Below are 16574 nucleotides of genomic sequence, written 5' to 3' on the forward strand. Positions count from 1 at the left end.
TGCACATGCTAAAGCCTCAAATGTAATAAAATATAAAGGGCCAGATTATGAATGGAGCACTATTTAGCACTTTCTCTAGAGCATTTTGTAAAGTTTTTGTACTCGTGAGGTTGCGCTCGTATTATGAGTTCAAAGTAAAAAACATAATTTATGCTTACCTGATAAATGTATTTCTCTTGTAGTGTATCCAGTCCACGGATCATCCATTACTTGTGGGATATTCTCCTTCCCAAGAGGAAGTTGCAAGAGGATCACCCACAGCAGAACTGCTATATAGCTCCTCCCCTAACTGTCATATCCAGTCATTCGACCGAAAACAAACAGAGAAAGGAGAAACCATAGGGTGCAGTGGTGACTGTAGTTTAATTAAAATTTAGACCTGCCTTAAAAGGACAGGGCGGGCCGTGGACTGGATACGCTACAAGAGAAATAAATTTATCAGGTAAGCATAAATTATGTTTTCTCTTGTTAAGTGTATCCAGTCCACGGATCATCCATTACTTGTGGGATACCAATACCAAAGCAAAAGTACGCGGATGATGGGAGGGACAAGGCAGGATTAAGCGGAAGGAACCACTGCCTGAAGAACCTTTCTCCCAAACACAGCCTCCGAAGAAGCAAAAGTATCAAATTTGTAAAATTTTGAAAAAGTGTGAAGCAAAGACCAAGTCGCAGCCTTGCAAATCTGTTCAACAGAGGCCTCATTTTTGAAGGCCCAGGTGGAAGCCACAGCTCTAGTAGAATGAGCTGTAATCCTTTCAGGGGGCTGCTGTCCAGCAGTCTCATAGGCTAGGCTTATTACGCTCCGAAGCCAAAAGGAAAGAGAGGTTGCCGAAGCTTTTTGACCTCTCCTCTGTCCAGAGTAAATGACAAACAGGAAAGATGTTTGACGAAAATCCTTAGTAGCTTGTAAGTAAAACTTCAAGGCACAGACTACGTCCAGATTATGTAAAAGACGTTCCTTCTTTGAAGAAGGATTAGGGCACAACGATGGAACAACAATCTCTTGATTGATATTCTTGTTAGAATACACCTTAGGTAAAAACCCAGTTTTGGTATGCAGAACTACCTTATCTGCATGAAAAATCAGATAGGGAGAATAACATTGTAAGGCAGATAGCTCAGAGACTCTCCGAGCTGAGGAAATAGCCATCAAAAACAGAACTTTCCAAGATAAAAGTTTAATATCAATGGAATGAAGGGGTTCAAACGGAACTCCTTGAAGAACCTTAAGAACCAAGTTTAAGCTCCACGGGGGAGCAACAGGTTTAAACACAGGCTTAAATCTAACCAAAGCCTGGCAAAATGCCTGGACGTCTGGAACCTCTGCCAGACGCTTGTGCAAAAGAATAGACAGAGCAGAAATCTGTCCCTTTAAGGAACTAGCTGATAATCCTTTGTCCAAGCCCTCTTGGAGAAAAGACAATATTCTAGGAATCCTAACTTTACTCCATGAGTAAGTCTTGGATTGACACTAATAAAGATATTTACTCCATATCTTGTGGTAGATTTTCCTGGTAACAGGCTTTCGTGCCTGTATTAAAGTATCAATGACTGACTCGGAGAAGCCACGCTTTGATAGAATCAAGTGTTCAATCTCCATGCAGTCAGTCTCAGAGAAATTAGATTTGGATGATTGAAAGGACCTTGTATCAGAATGTCCTGTCTTAGAGGTAGAGTCCATGGTGGAAAGGATGACATGTCTACTAAGTCTGCATACCAAGTCCTGCGTGGCCACGCAGGTGCTATCAGAATCACTGATTCTCTCTCCTGTTTGATTTTGTCAATCAGTCGAGGGAGCAGAGGAAACGGTTGAAGAACCAAGGCGCTGCTAGCGCATCTATCAGCGTCGCTTCTGGGTCCCTGGACCTGGATCCGTAACAAGGAATCTTGGCGTTCTGGCGAGACGCCATGAGATCCAACTCTGGTTTGCCCCAACGATGAATCAACTGAGCAAACACCTCCTGATGGAGTTCCCACTCCCCCGGATGGAAAGTCTGATGACTTAGAAAATCCGCCTCCCAGTTCTCCACGCCTGGGATTTGGATTACTGACAGGTGGCAAGAGTGGTACTCTGCCCAGCGAATTATTTTTGAGACTTCTAACATCGCTAGGGAACTCCTGGTTCCCCCTTGATGGTTGATGTAAGCCACAGTCGTGATGTTGTCCGACTGAAATCTGATGAACCTCAGTGTTGCTAACTGAGGCCAAGCCAGAAGAGCATTGAATATCGCTCTTAACTCCAGAATATTTATTGGAAGGAGTTTCTCCTCCTGAGTCCACGATCCCTGTGCATTCAGGGAATTCCAGACTGCACCCCAACCTAGAAGGCTGGCATCTGTTGTTACAATTGTCCAATCTGGCCTGCGAAAGGTCATACCCTTGGACAGGTGTACCCGAGACAACCACCAGAGAAGAGAATCTCTGGTCTCTTGATCCAGATTTAGCAGAGGGGACAATTCTGTGTAATCCCCATTCCACTGACTCAGCATGCATAATTGCAGCAGTCTGAGATGAAGGCGCGCAAATGGCACTATGTCCATTGCCGCTACCATTAAGCCGATTACCTCCATACACTGAGCTACCGAAGGGCGCGGAATGGAGTGAAGAACGTGGCAAGCATTTAGAAGTTTTGATAACCTGGACTCCGTCAGGTAAATTTTCATTTCTACAGAATCTATAAGAGTCCCTAAGAAGGAGACTCTTGTGAGTGGGGATAGAGAACTCTTTTCCTCGTTCACTTTCCACCCGTGCGACCTCAGAAATGCCAGAACTATCTCTGTATGAGACTTGGCAACTTGAAAGCTTGACGCCTGTATCAGGATGTCGTCTAGATACGGAGCCACCGCTATGCCTTGCGGTCTTAGAACCACCAGAAGTGAGCTCAGAACCTTTGTAAAGATTCTCTGGGCTGTAGCCAACCCGAAGGGAAGAGCTACAAATTGGTAATGCCTGATTAAAAAGGCAAACCTTAGAAACCGATGATGATCTTTGTGAATCGGTATGTAAAGGTAGGCATCCTTTAAGTCCACTGTGGTCATGTACTGACCTTCTTGGATCATGGGTAGGATGGTCCGAATAGTTTCCATTTTGAAAGATGGAACTCTGAGGAATTTGTTTAAGATCTTTAGATCCAAAATTTGAATAAAAACCCTGTCCTTGTTCCGTCCGCGGAACTGGATGGATCACTCCCATAACTAGGAGGTCTTGCACACAGCATAGGAATGCCTCTTTCTTTATCTGATTTGCAGATAGCCTTGAAAGATGAAATCTCCCTTGTGGAGGGGAAGCTTTGAAGTCCAGAAGATATCCCTGAGATATGATCTCCAACGCCCAGGGATCCTGAACATCTCTTGCCCATGCCTGGGAGAAGAGAGAAAGTCTGCCCCCTACTAGATCCGTCGCCGGATAGGGGGCCGTTCCTTCATGCTGTCTTAGAGGCAGCAGCAGGCTTTCTGGCCTGCTTGCCTTTGTTCCAGGACTGGTTAGGTTTCCAGGCCTGCTTAGATTAAGCAAAAGTTCCCTCTTGTTTTGAAGTGGAGGAAGTTGATGCTGCACCTGCCTTGAAATTTCGAAAGGCACGAAAATTAGACTGTTTGGCCTTTGCTTTGGCCCTGTCCTGAGGAAGGGTGTGACCCTTACCTCCAGTAATGTCAGCAATAATTTCCTTCAAATCAGGCCCGAATAAGGTCTGTTGAGTAATTTAGACTTCAAAGTCACGTCAGCTGACCAGGATTTAAGCCATAGCGCCCTACGCGCTTGGATGGCGAATCCGGAATTCTTAGCCGTTAGTTTAGTCAAATGAACAATGGCATCAGAAACAAATGAGTTAGCTAGCTGTTCTAAGCTTGTCAATAATTTCAGTCAATGCAGCTGTATAGATGGCCTCTTCCAGGGCCTCAAACCAGAATGCCGCCGCGGCCGTGACTGACGCAATGCATGCAAGGGGCTGTAAAATAAAACCTTGTTGAATAAACATTTTCTTAAGGTAACCCTCCAATTTTTTATCCATTGGATCTGAAAAAGCACAACTGTCCTCAACCGGGATAGTAGTACGCTTTGCTAAAGTAGAAACTGCTCCCTCCACCTTAGGGACCGTCTGCCATAAGTCCCGTGTAGTGGCGTCTATTGGAAACATTTTTCTAAATATAGGAGGTGGGGAAAAAGGCACCCCCGGTCTATCCCACTCCTTGCTAATAATTTCTGTAAGCCTTTTAGTTATAGGAAAAACATCAGTACAAACCGGTACCGCTTAGTATTTATCCAGCCTACACAATTTCTCTGGTACTGCAACTGTGTTACAGTCATTCAGAGCAGCTAATACCTCCCCAAGCAACACACGGAGGTTCTCAAGCTTAAATTTAAAATTAGAAATCTCTGAATCAGGTTTCCCCGAATCAGAGATGTCACCCACAGACTGAAGCTCTCCGTCCTCATGATCTGCATATTGTGATGCAGTATCAGACATGGCCCTTACAGCATCTGCACGCTCTGTATTTCTCCTAACCCCAGAGCAATTGCGCTTGCCTCTTAATTCAGGCAACCTGGATAATACCTCTGACAGGGTATTATTCATGATTGCAGCCATGTCCTGCAAGGTAATCGCTATGGGCGTCCCTGATGTAATTGGCGCCATATTAGCGTGCATCCCCTGAGCGGGAGGCGAAGGGTCTGACACGTGGGGAGAGTTAGTCGGCATAACTTCCCCCTCGTCAGAATCTTCTGGTGATATTTCTTTTATAGTTAAAGACTGATCTTTACTGTTTAAGGTGAAATCAATACATTTAGTACACATTCTCCCATGGGGCTCCACCATGGCTTTCAAACATAATGAACAAGTAGTTTCCTCTGTGTCAGATATGTTTAAACAGATTAGCAATGAGACTAGCAAGCTTGGAAAACACTTTAAACAAGTTTACAAGCAATATAAAAAATGTTACTGCACCTTTAAGAAACACAAATTTGTGAAAAAAGGCAGTTACACTAACAAAATTTTTACAGTGTATGTAACAAGTTAGCAGAGCATTGCACCCACTTGCAAATTGATGATTAACCCCTTAATACCCAAAACTGAATAATAAAAGACAAAAACATTTTTTTTTTCTTGTTTTTTTTTTTCTTTTTTTTTTCTTTTTTTTTCAAACAGTCACAACAACTGCCACAGCTCTACTGTGGCTTTTTACCTCCCTCAAAAACGACTTTGAAGCCTTTTGAGCCCTCCAGAGATGTCCTGGATCATGCAGGAAGAAGCTGAATGTCTCTGTCAGTATTTTTAGCTGCACAGAAAAGCACTAAAAAGGCCCCTCCCACTCATATTACAACAGTGGAAAGCCTAAGGAAACTGTTACTAGGCAAAATTCAAGCCAGCCATGTGGAAAAAAAACTAGGCCCCAATAAGTTTTATCACCAAATACATATAAAAACAATTAAACATGCCAGCAAACGTTTTATATTACATTTTTATAAGAGTATGTATCTCTATTAATAAGCCTGATACCAGTCGCTATAACTGCATTTAAGGCTTTACTTACATTAGTCCGGTATCAGCAGCATTTTCTAGCAAATTCCATCCCTAGAAAAATATTAACTGCACATACCTTATTGCAGGAAACATGCACGCCATTCCCTCTCTGAAGTTACCTCACTCCTCAGAATATGTGAGAACAGCCATGGATCTTAGTTACTTCTGCTAAGATCATAGAAAACGCAAGCAGATTCTTCTTCTAAATACTGCCTGAGATAAACAGTACACTCCGGCACCATTTCAAAATAACAAACTTTTGATTGAAGAATAAACTAAGTATAAAACACCACACTCCTCTTACGACCTCCATCTTGGTTGAGGCTTGCTGATGAAGGGGGCAAGTCCTCCGAAAACGTTACATCAATAAAGTAACTTTTGCTGTGAAAGACCTGAGAGTGCACTTCTTTTTGGCTGCTATTTGTTGTTTAAAGTTGCACTCAGGCAGTTTTCCACTTGTGGGCAAGATCTGGAATTTTGGATATCTATATATATATATATATATATATATATATATATATATATATATAATATATATATAATTTATATATATATATATATAAATAAATACAAATACAAATATATATATATAGATGAATATACATATATAGGTATAGATATGTACAGATATATCTATTTATAAATACTTAGAACATATTCTGCTATCTGCAGAACATAGGAATGTTAAATAGGTATAATAAATACACACTATAACAGTTTATTAAATATGAATATTGCATAAATATGCTTTTCATGTTTTCATTTACTTAATTGCAAAGGGCTCAAATGCACTTCTATATATGTCTACATATGTGTACATATGTATTAATGTATATATATATATATATATATATATATATATATATATATATATATATATATATATATATATATATATATATATATATATATATACACATATATATACACATATAAATACATAAATACATATGTATACATATATATATTATTTATACTTGTATATGTATGTATGTCTATGTTAAAGTCCTTGCTGCCTTTTTTTTCTACACCTGAGACCTCATATCTTTGAGCACTTCTTTTTTTTTTTTGGGAATATTTTTTTTAGTAATGTTTATTAGATAGTGTTATTATGAGTGTAACTGTATGGTGTAATGTATTTTTGATGTGTTTTACGTCACTTTTTTGTTTCACAAAACAGTTAACCATATCTCTGAGGACGCGCTAACCCGACACGCGTTAACTTCACTTGCAATTTAACGATCGTATTTACTTTAATTTACTTGTAATTTATGCACAATTTAACTTGCATGCAAATGAACACAAAAACCCAATAAATCTGGCCCAATATATATTAACTTCCAATACTTTTAGTTCTAAATATATATATAGCTTTTATAATTAAACATTTCATTTTCAGGGCTTGATATTCAAAACCTCACCGCTCCGGCAAGATATTCTAAAAAGTCTCATTGGTACTGCGAGGCCCTTAATTTTAGAAACACAAATCTTATCTTGAAAAATGTTCATGTAGTGTTCTTTATGTGAAACAGAAACTCCTACACTGCAATACAAGGTCTAAAATAATCCTCAAGATTTTGTGAAATTTCTCTCCATTCCCAAGAGGTTTCGAATATTAGCCCCCAGTGAGATTTCCACTTTATGGAATGTGATATACGGGAGATGAATAGAAGCAATAAAATGTATACACCACAGAAAACTAAATTAAAAACTGGACAAAAACAAACCTAAGACCTTTAAATAAAATACAGGAAATTTTTTAATTTTATCACACAATATATTGCAATATAGTGCCATAAAATCTGTGGAACAATAAAGAAAAATGTATCCATTTTATACGGGAACACAAAAGATTACAATTTTGGAAGAAGGATGCAATCTCATACCAAAAAGAACTTCTTCCTCTACAAAACATTTTAACCAATAATTTTGTGGATAATCCTTATAGATCCACATTTGTTTTTATAAAAATTAAGTCTACCCATGGGGCAATGACCCCTACAAAAGTTGTTCATTTTCTGGGAAAGGGGACAAATTTAGCTTATCCATTAATGGTGAACAATTTTGGATTGGTAACCACTTAATGTACATCGACCCATATGTGGTTTACTTGATCACTTGTAAATACTGCTTCCAAAAAGCACTAGAGTACAAGTGGAGTACAAAAAATAGTGATGTTGTGCACTAACATCACTTGAGTTGAATCAATAGTGCTTTTATTTTTGGGCTCATATTTGTATAAATTGCTAATAAATGTTTTGTATTTGAGCAAATGTCTAGGGCTTACTAACATATGGATGGTGGGTAGCATAAGTGTGCTTAATTCTTTACTTAATAGACTTTTTATGGGTGCACACTGAAAAAGTCATGCCGACTACTGCCGAAGCGCTAAGCCAAAAGTATACTAAACCTCTGCTCATATACTAGGATTATATATAGTAAGTGTACGTTTCCGGAAACAACAAGGGAGCTAATAGATTGTTGTCTATGTCAGAAAGTGATGTTTACTGATTTTTAATGTTGAATACTAGAAAACCCTATGGAAAAATGTAACTGGGATTGTAAATTTATATTTAATTTTAGGAATATTTTTCCCCTCTTCTTTTTTCTACCTCAGTAATATGCAGATATGCCTTAATGTTTACTTATGGAGGATATGTTATGAATATTGAGTTGAGGGGCAAACAATAAGTAATATTTGTTTTTCTTTATTTTTCCTCACCATTACATGTACATCCCCCCTAATTAAAGGGGCATTACACATTTTGAGATAGTAATATAAAATGATAAATCGTATATTTTTTTTTAAAAAAAAACATAATTTATGCTTACCTGATAAATTTATTTCTCTTGTGGTGTATCCAGTCCACGGATCATCCATTACTTGTGGGATATTCTCCTTCCCAACAGGAAGTTGCAAGAGGATCACCCACAGCAGAGCTGCTATATAGCTCCTCCCCTAACTGCCATATCCAGTCATTCGACCGAAACTAGCCGAGAAAGGAGAAACCATAGGGTGCAGTGGTGACTGTAGTTTAAAATTTAGACCTGGCTTAAAAGGACAGGGCGGGCCATGGACTGGATACACCACAAGAGAAATAAATTTATCAGGTAAGCATAAATTATGTTTTCTCTTGTTAGGTGTATCCAGTCCATGGATCATCCATTACTTGTGGGATACCAATACCAAAGCTAAAGTACACGGATGAAGGGAGGGACAAGGCAGGTACTTAAATGGAAGCGACCACTGCCTGTAGAACCTTTCTCCCAAATATAGCCTCCGAAGAAGCAAAAGTATCAAATTTGTAAAATTTTGAAAAGGTATGAAGTGAAGACCAAGTCGCCGCTTTGCAAATCTGTTCAACAGAAGCCTCATTTTTAAAGGCCCAGGTGGAAGCCACAGCTCTAGTAGAATGAGCTGTAATCCTTTCAGGGGGCTGCTGTCCAGCAGTCTCATAGGCTAAGCGTATTACGCTCCGAAGCCAAAAAGAAAGAGAGGTTGCCGAAGCCTTTTGACCTCTCCTCTGTCCAGAGTAAACAACAAACAGGGAAGATGTTTGACGAAAATCTTTAGTCGCTTGTAAGTAAAACTTTAAAGCACGGACTACATCCAAATTATGTAAAAGACGTTCCTTCTTTGAAGAAGGATTAGGACACAATGATGGAACAACAATCTCTTGATTGATATTCTTGTTGGAAACTACCTTAGGTAAAAACCCAGGGTTTTGTACGCAGAACTACTTTATCTGTATGGAAAATCAGATAAGGAGAATCACATTGTAAAGCTGATAACTCAGAGACTCTACGAGCCGAGGAAATAGCCATCAAAAACAGAACTTTCCAAGATAAAAGTTTGATATCAATGGAATGAAGGGGTTCAAACGGAACTCCTTGAAGAACCTTAAGAACCAAGTTTAAGCTCCATGGAGGAGCAACAGGTTTAAACACAAGCTTAATTCTAACCAAAGCCTGACAAAATGCCTGGACGTCTGGAACCTCTGCCAGACGCTTGTGCAAAAGGATAGACAGAGCAGAAATCTGTTCCTTTAAAGAACTAGCTGATAATCCTTTATCCAAACCCTCTTGGAGAAAGAACAATATCCTAGGAATCCTAACCTTACTCCATGAGTAATTCTTGGATTCACACCAATGAAGATATTTGCGCCATATCTTATGGTAGATTTTCCTGGTTACAGGCTTTCGTGCCTGTATTAAGGTATCAATGACTGACTCGGAGAAGCCACATCTTGATAAAATCAAGCGTTCAATCTCCAGGTAGTCAGTCTCAGAGAAATTAGATTTGGATGATTGAAAGGACCTTGTAGTAGAAGGTCTTGATTCAGAGGCAGAGGCCAAGGTGGAAAGGATGACATGTTCACCAGGTCTGCATACCAGGTCCTGCATGGCCACGCAGGCGTGATCAAGATCACCGATGCTCTCTCCTGTTTGATTTTGGCAATCAGTCGAGGGAGCAGAGGAAACGGTGGAAACACATAAGCCAGGTTGAAGAACCACGGTGCTGCTAGAGCATCTATCAGCGTCGCTTCTGGGTCCCTGGACCTGGATCCGTAACAAGGAAGCTTGAGATCCAATTCTGGTGTGCCCCAACGATGAACCAATTGAGCAAACACCTCCGGATGGAGTTCCCACTCCCCCGAATGAAAAGTCTGACGACTTAGAAAATCCGCCTCCCAGTTCTCTACACCTGGGATATGGATCGCTGATAGATGGCAAGAGTGAGTCTCTGCCCAGCAAATTATCTTGGAGACTTCTAACATCGCTAGGGAGCTCCTAGTTCCCCCTTGATGGTTGATGTAAGCCACAGTCGTGATGTTGTCCGACTGAAATATGATGAACCTCAGGGTTGCTAACTGAGGCCAAGCTAGAAGAGCATTGAATATTGCTCTTAACTCTAGAATATTTATTGGGAGGAGTTTCTCCTCCTGAGTCCACGATCCCTGAGCCTTCAGGGAATTCCAGACTGCACCCCAACCTAGAAGGCTGGCATCTGTTGTTACAATTGTCCAATCTGGCCTGCGAAAGGTCATACCTTTGGACAGATGGACCCGAGATAGCCACCAGAGAAGAGAATCTCTGGTCTCTTGATCCAGATTTAGCAGAGGGGACAAATCTGTGTAATCCCCATTCCACTGACTGAGCATGCATAATTGCAGTGGTCTGAGATGTAGGCACGCAAATGGCACTATGTCCATCGCCGCTACCATTAAGCCAATCACTTCCATGCACTGAGCCACCGAAGGGCGCAGAATGTAGTGAAGAACACGGCAGGAATTTAGAAGCTTTGATAACCTGGACTCCGTCAGGTAAATTTTCATTTCTACAGAATCTATCAGAGTTCCTAGGAAGGAAACCCTTGTGAGGGGTGATAGAGAACTCTTTCCCTCGTTCACTTTCCACCCATGCGACCTCAGAAATGCCAACACTATGTCCATATGAGATTTGGCAATTTGGAAGTTTGACGCCTGTATCAGGATGTCTTCTAGATAAGGGGCCACTGCTATGCCCCGTGGTCTTAGGACCGCCAGAAGAGACCCCAGAACCTTTGTAAAAATTCTTGGGGCTGTAGCTAACCCGAAGGGAAGAGCCACAAACTGGTAATGCCTGTCTAGAAAGGCAAACCTTAGGAACCGATGATGATCTTTGTGAATCGGTAGCATCCTTCAAATCCACTGTGGTCATGTACTGACCCTCCTGGATCATAGGTAGGATTGTCCGAATAGTTTCCATTTTGAATGATGGAACTCTGAGGAATTTGTTTAAGATCTTTAGATCCAAAATTGGTCTGAAGGTTCCCTCTTTTTTGGGAACCACAAACAGATTTGAATAAAATCCCTGTCCTTGTTCCATCTGTGGAACTGGATGGATCACTCCCATTATTAGGAGGTCTTGCACACAGCGTAAGAATGCCTCTTTCTTTATCTGGTTTACAGATAATCTCGAAAGGTGAAATCTCCCTTGTGGGGGGGAAGCTTTGAAGTCCAGAAGATATCCCTGAGATATGATCTCCAATGCCCAGGGATCCTGAACATCTCTTGCCCACGCCTGGGAGAAGAGAGAAAGTCTGCCCCCTACTAGATCCATTGCCGGATAGGGGACCGTTCCTTCATGTTGTCTTAGAGGCAGCAGCAGGCTTTCTGGCCTGCTTGCCTTTGCTCCAGGCCTGGTTAGATTTCCAGGCCGGCTTGGATTGCGGAAAAGTTCCCTCTTGTTTTGTAGCAGAGGAAGTTGATGCTACACCTGCCTTGAAGTTTCGAAAGGCACGAAAATTAGACTGTTTGGCCCTTGATTTGGCCCTGTCCTGAGGAAGGGTATGACCCTTACCTCCAGTAATGTCAGCAATAATTTCCTTCAAAACCACCCCGAATAGGGTCTGCCCCTTGAAGGGAATGTTAAGTAATTTAGACTTTGAAGTCACGTCAGCTGACCAAGATTTAAGCCATAGCGCCCTACGCTCCTGGATGGCGAATCCAGAATTCTTAGCCGTTAGTTTAGTCAAATTAACAATGGCATCAGAAACAAAAGAATTAGCTAGCTTAAGTGTTCTAAGCTTGTCAAGTATTTCAGTCAATGGAGTAGCTGTCTGAAAGGCCTCTTCCAGAGACTCAAACCAGAACGCCGCAGCAGCAGTGACAGGTGCAATGCATGCAAGGGGCTGCAGGATAAAACCTTGTTGAATAAACATTTTCTTAAGGTAACCTTCTAATTTTTTATCCATTGGATCTGAAAAAGCACAACTGTCCTCGACAGGGATAGTGGTACGCTTTGCTAAAGTAGAAACTGCTCCCTCCACCTTAGGGACCGTCTGCCATAAGTCTCATGTGGTGGCGTCTATTGGAAACATTTTTCTAAAAATAGGAGGGGGGGAAAACGGCACACCGGGTCTTTCCCACTCCTTAGTAATAATTTCTGTAAACCTTTTAGGTATTGGAAAAACGTCAGTACACACCGGCATCGCGTAGTATTTATCCAGTCTACACAATTTCTCTGGCACTGCAATTGTGTCACAGTCATTCAGAGCAGCTAAAACCTCTCCAAGCAACACCCGGAGGTTCTCAAGCTTAAATTTAAAAGTAGACATATCTGAATCAGGTTTCCCCGAGTCAGAGACGTCACCCACAGACTGAAGCTCTTCCTCAGCTTCTGCACATTGTGACGCAGTATCAGACATGGGCCTTAAAACATCTGCACGCTCTGTATTACGTCTAACCCCAGAGCTATTGCACTTTCCTCTGAATTCAGGCAGTCTGGCTAATACCGCTGACAGGGTATTATCCATGATTGCCGCCATGTCCTCCAAAGTAATCGCTATGGGAGTCTTTGATGTACTTGACGCCATTTTAGCGTGAGTCCCTTGAGCGGGAGTCAAAGGGTCCAACACGTGGGGAGAGTTAGTCGGCATAACTTCCCCCTCGTCAGAATCCTCTGGTGATAATTCTTTTAAAGATAACAGCTGATCTTTATTGTTTAAAGTGAAATCAATACATTTAGTACACATTCTCCTATGGGGTTCCACCATGGCTTTTAAACATAATGAACAAGGAGTTTCCTCTATGTCAGACATGTTTATACAGACTAGCAATGAGACTAGCAAGCTTGGAAAGCACTTTAAATCAAGTTAACAAGCAATATAAAAAAAAAACGTTACTGTGCCTTTAAGAGAAACAAATTTTGCAAAAATTTGAAATAACAGTGAAAAAAGGCAGTTAAACTAACAAAATTTTTACAGTGTATGTAACAAGTTAGCAGAGCATTGCACCCACTTGCAAATGGATGATTAACCCCTTAATACAAAAAACAGATTAACAAAACGAAAAATATGTTTTTTAAACAGTTATAACAACTGCCACAGCTCCTACTTTTGAAGCCTTTTGAGCCCTTCAGAGATGTCCTATAGCATGCAGGGGACTGCTGAGGGAAGCTGAATGTCACAATTTGTAATTTTAACTGCACCAACTGTAACTTTTATACTATAACAGTGGAAAGCCTCAGGAAACTGTTTCTAGGCAAAAATAAAGCCAGCCATGTGGAAAAAACTAGGCCCCAATAAGTTTTATCACCAAAGCATATATAAAAATGATTAAACATGCCAGCAAACGTTTTATATTGCACATTAATCAGAGTATATACCTCTGATAGGAAGCCTGATACTAGTCCCTATTAAATCACTGTATTTAGGCTTAAACTTACATTAATCCGGTATCAGCAGCATTTTCTAGCAAATTCCATCCCTAGAAATACTTAACTGCACATACCTTATTGCAGGATACCCTGCACGCCATTCTCCCTCTGAAGTTACCTCACTCCTCAGACATATGTGAGAATAGCAGTGGATCTTAGTTACTTCTGCTAAGATCATAGAAAAACGCAGGCAGATTCTTCTTCTAAATGCTGCCTGAGATAAAATTGTACACTCCGGTACCATTTAAAAACTATAAACTTTTGATTGAAGTTAAAACTATAATACACCACTCTCCTCTTACTACCTCCAGCTATGTTGAGAGCTTGCAAGTGAATGACTGGGTATGGCAGTTAGGGGAGGAGCTATATAGCAGCTCTGCTGTGGGTGATCCTCTTGCAACTTCCTGTTGGGAAGGAGAATATCCCACAAGTAATGGATGATCCGTGGACTGGATACACCTAACAAGAGAAATATGCAATATACTTTCAGTATTTATTTTGTCCCATTTTACTGTAATTCCATTTTGAAGTTGTGAGCTTTACAGTTTCTGTTAGACATGGAAGCCTATGCTGTCTGCATTTATCATTGCACAAGCAATGCCGCCCCCTGCCAATGGGCAGCTAGTAGGGGTTGTCAATCATCCCGATAATATTGGATCACAATGATTTCAATCCGCCACCTTAAAGATGGCAGAAAGGTTAAGGAGCAGCAGTCTTATGACCACTGCTTCTTAACTTCAGTTTCAGGCGAGGTTTCAGAGAGGTTAAGGTTAAGGAGCATCGGTCTTATGACCGCTGCTTCTTAACTTTCATTTCAGGTGAGCCTGAAACATTGCCGTGCATCGCGAGTACCACTTATGGTTCTATAAATATCAGCTGTGTCTCATCCTTGGTGTGAACCTGAACCTATGTAAGAACCTCTTTTTCACTTAGTCTCTGCCGAAGTATAGGTTTGCCTCTGTGTACTCCTGGGTGCTATTTTTGCTGTTTAACATTGTGCTTTATTGACTGCCTGCTTGTTACTGATCCCTGCATTGCCTTGAGACCATTCCTTTCCTTAACCCTTTTGATACTCAGAAAGATTGCACTGCCTGCTTGTTACTGAACCCTGCATTACCTTGAAACCATTCCATTGCTTAACCGTTTTGATACTCAAAAAGATGTAACTGCCTGATTATTATTGAATATAAACTTATCTGTGATATTATTCGTGAAAAAATCTTACCTATACTTAAGTGCTCACTTAGTTCCCAGTAGTGCATTGTTTTCCTGAAAAACCACTACAAGACAATAATATTTATGTACATGATGACTGTAGAAATAGGCAACTGAATCTTAGTACTTAATACTCAACCAATTTACTTCCACTTTTTTCATATTTCCTGCCAAGTTTAAGATAGTTCTTTCACAAAATATAAATTAAAAACACAAACAGGAGTAACAGTAAATAAAGTGTTGCAAAGTTAAAGTATATTTTACTCAATATGCTTTATTGTATACTAGTTGATAAGCCTGCCCAAAGGGCAGTCTAATTTTGTTTTAGCTACAGATGTAGAAACAGCCTATTTTGTAACTCTTCTTTTATATAAATAAGTGGGAAAGCCTGCCAGAGGGCAGTATTTTGTGGTGACAGAACCACCCTGCCATTTTTGGAAGGGCGTTCTATTGTGGTGACGGAACCACCCTGCCATTTTCAGAATCCACCAGGTGGATTAAAAAAAATGGCAGGGTGGTGAAAGAATCCACCTGGATGCAGCTTACACTGCATCCAGGTGGATTCTTTCACCATCCTGCCATCCAGGTGGATTCTTTCACCACCCCTTTTGCTCTCTCTCCCCCCTTTCTTTTGCTCTCTCTCCCCCTCTCTTTTGCTCTCTCTCCCCCCTCTCTTTTGCTCTCTCTCTCCCCTCTCTCTTGCTCTCTCTCTCTCCCCTCTTTTTTGCTCTCTCTCCTCTCTTTTGCTTTCTCTCCCCTCTCTTTTGCTCTCTCTCTCCCCTCTCTTTTGCTCTCTCTCTCCACCTTTCTTTTGCTCTCTCTCTCCCTTCTCATTTGCTCTCTCTCCCCCTCTCTTTTTCTCTCTCTCTCCCCTCTCTTTTGCTCTCTCTCGAGCTCTCATTTGCTCTCCCCCCCCCTCTCTTTTGCTCTCTCTCTCCCCCCTCTCTTTTATGCTCTTGTTTGCTCTCTCTATCCCCCTCTCTTTTGAACTCTCTCTCCCCCTCTCTTTTGCTCTCTCCCCCCTCTCTTTTGCTCTATCTCCCCTCTTTTTTCTCTCCCCTCTCTTTTGCTCTCCCTCCCCCCTCTCATTTGCTCTCTATCTCTCCTCTCTCTTTTGCTCTCCCTCTCTTTTGCTCCCTCCCCCCTCTTTTGCTCTCTCCCCCCTTCTCTTTTGCTCTTTCTCCCTTCATTTTTGCTCTCCCCCTTCTCTTTTGCTCTCTCCCCCTTCTCTTTTGCTCTCTCCCCCCTTCTCTTTTGCTCTCTCCCCCCTTCTCTTTTGCTCTCTCTCTCTCCCCTCTCTTTTGCTCTCTCTCCCCCCTCTCTTTTTCTCTCTCTCCAGCTCTCATTTGCTCTCTCTCTCCCCATCTCTTTTGCGCTCTCTTTCCACCTTTCTTTTGCGCTCTCTCTTCCCCTTTCTTTTGCTCTCTCCCCCTCTCTTTTGCTCTCCCTATCCCCCTCTTTTTGTTCTCCCTGTCCCCCTCTCTTTTGCTCTCCCTCTCCCCCCTCTCTCTCTTTTGCTCTCCCCTCTATTTTGCTCTCCCTCTCCCCTCTCTTTTGCTCTCTACCCCTTCTGTTTTGCTCTCTCCCCCCTTTTCTTTTGCTTTCCCTCTTCCCCCTCTCTCTTTTGCTCTCTCCTCCC

Source organism: Bombina bombina, chromosome 2 (genome assembly GCF_027579735.1).
Source record: "Bombina bombina isolate aBomBom1 chromosome 2, aBomBom1.pri, whole genome shotgun sequence".
Lineage (NCBI taxonomy): Eukaryota > Metazoa > Chordata > Amphibia > Anura > Bombinatoridae > Bombina > Bombina bombina.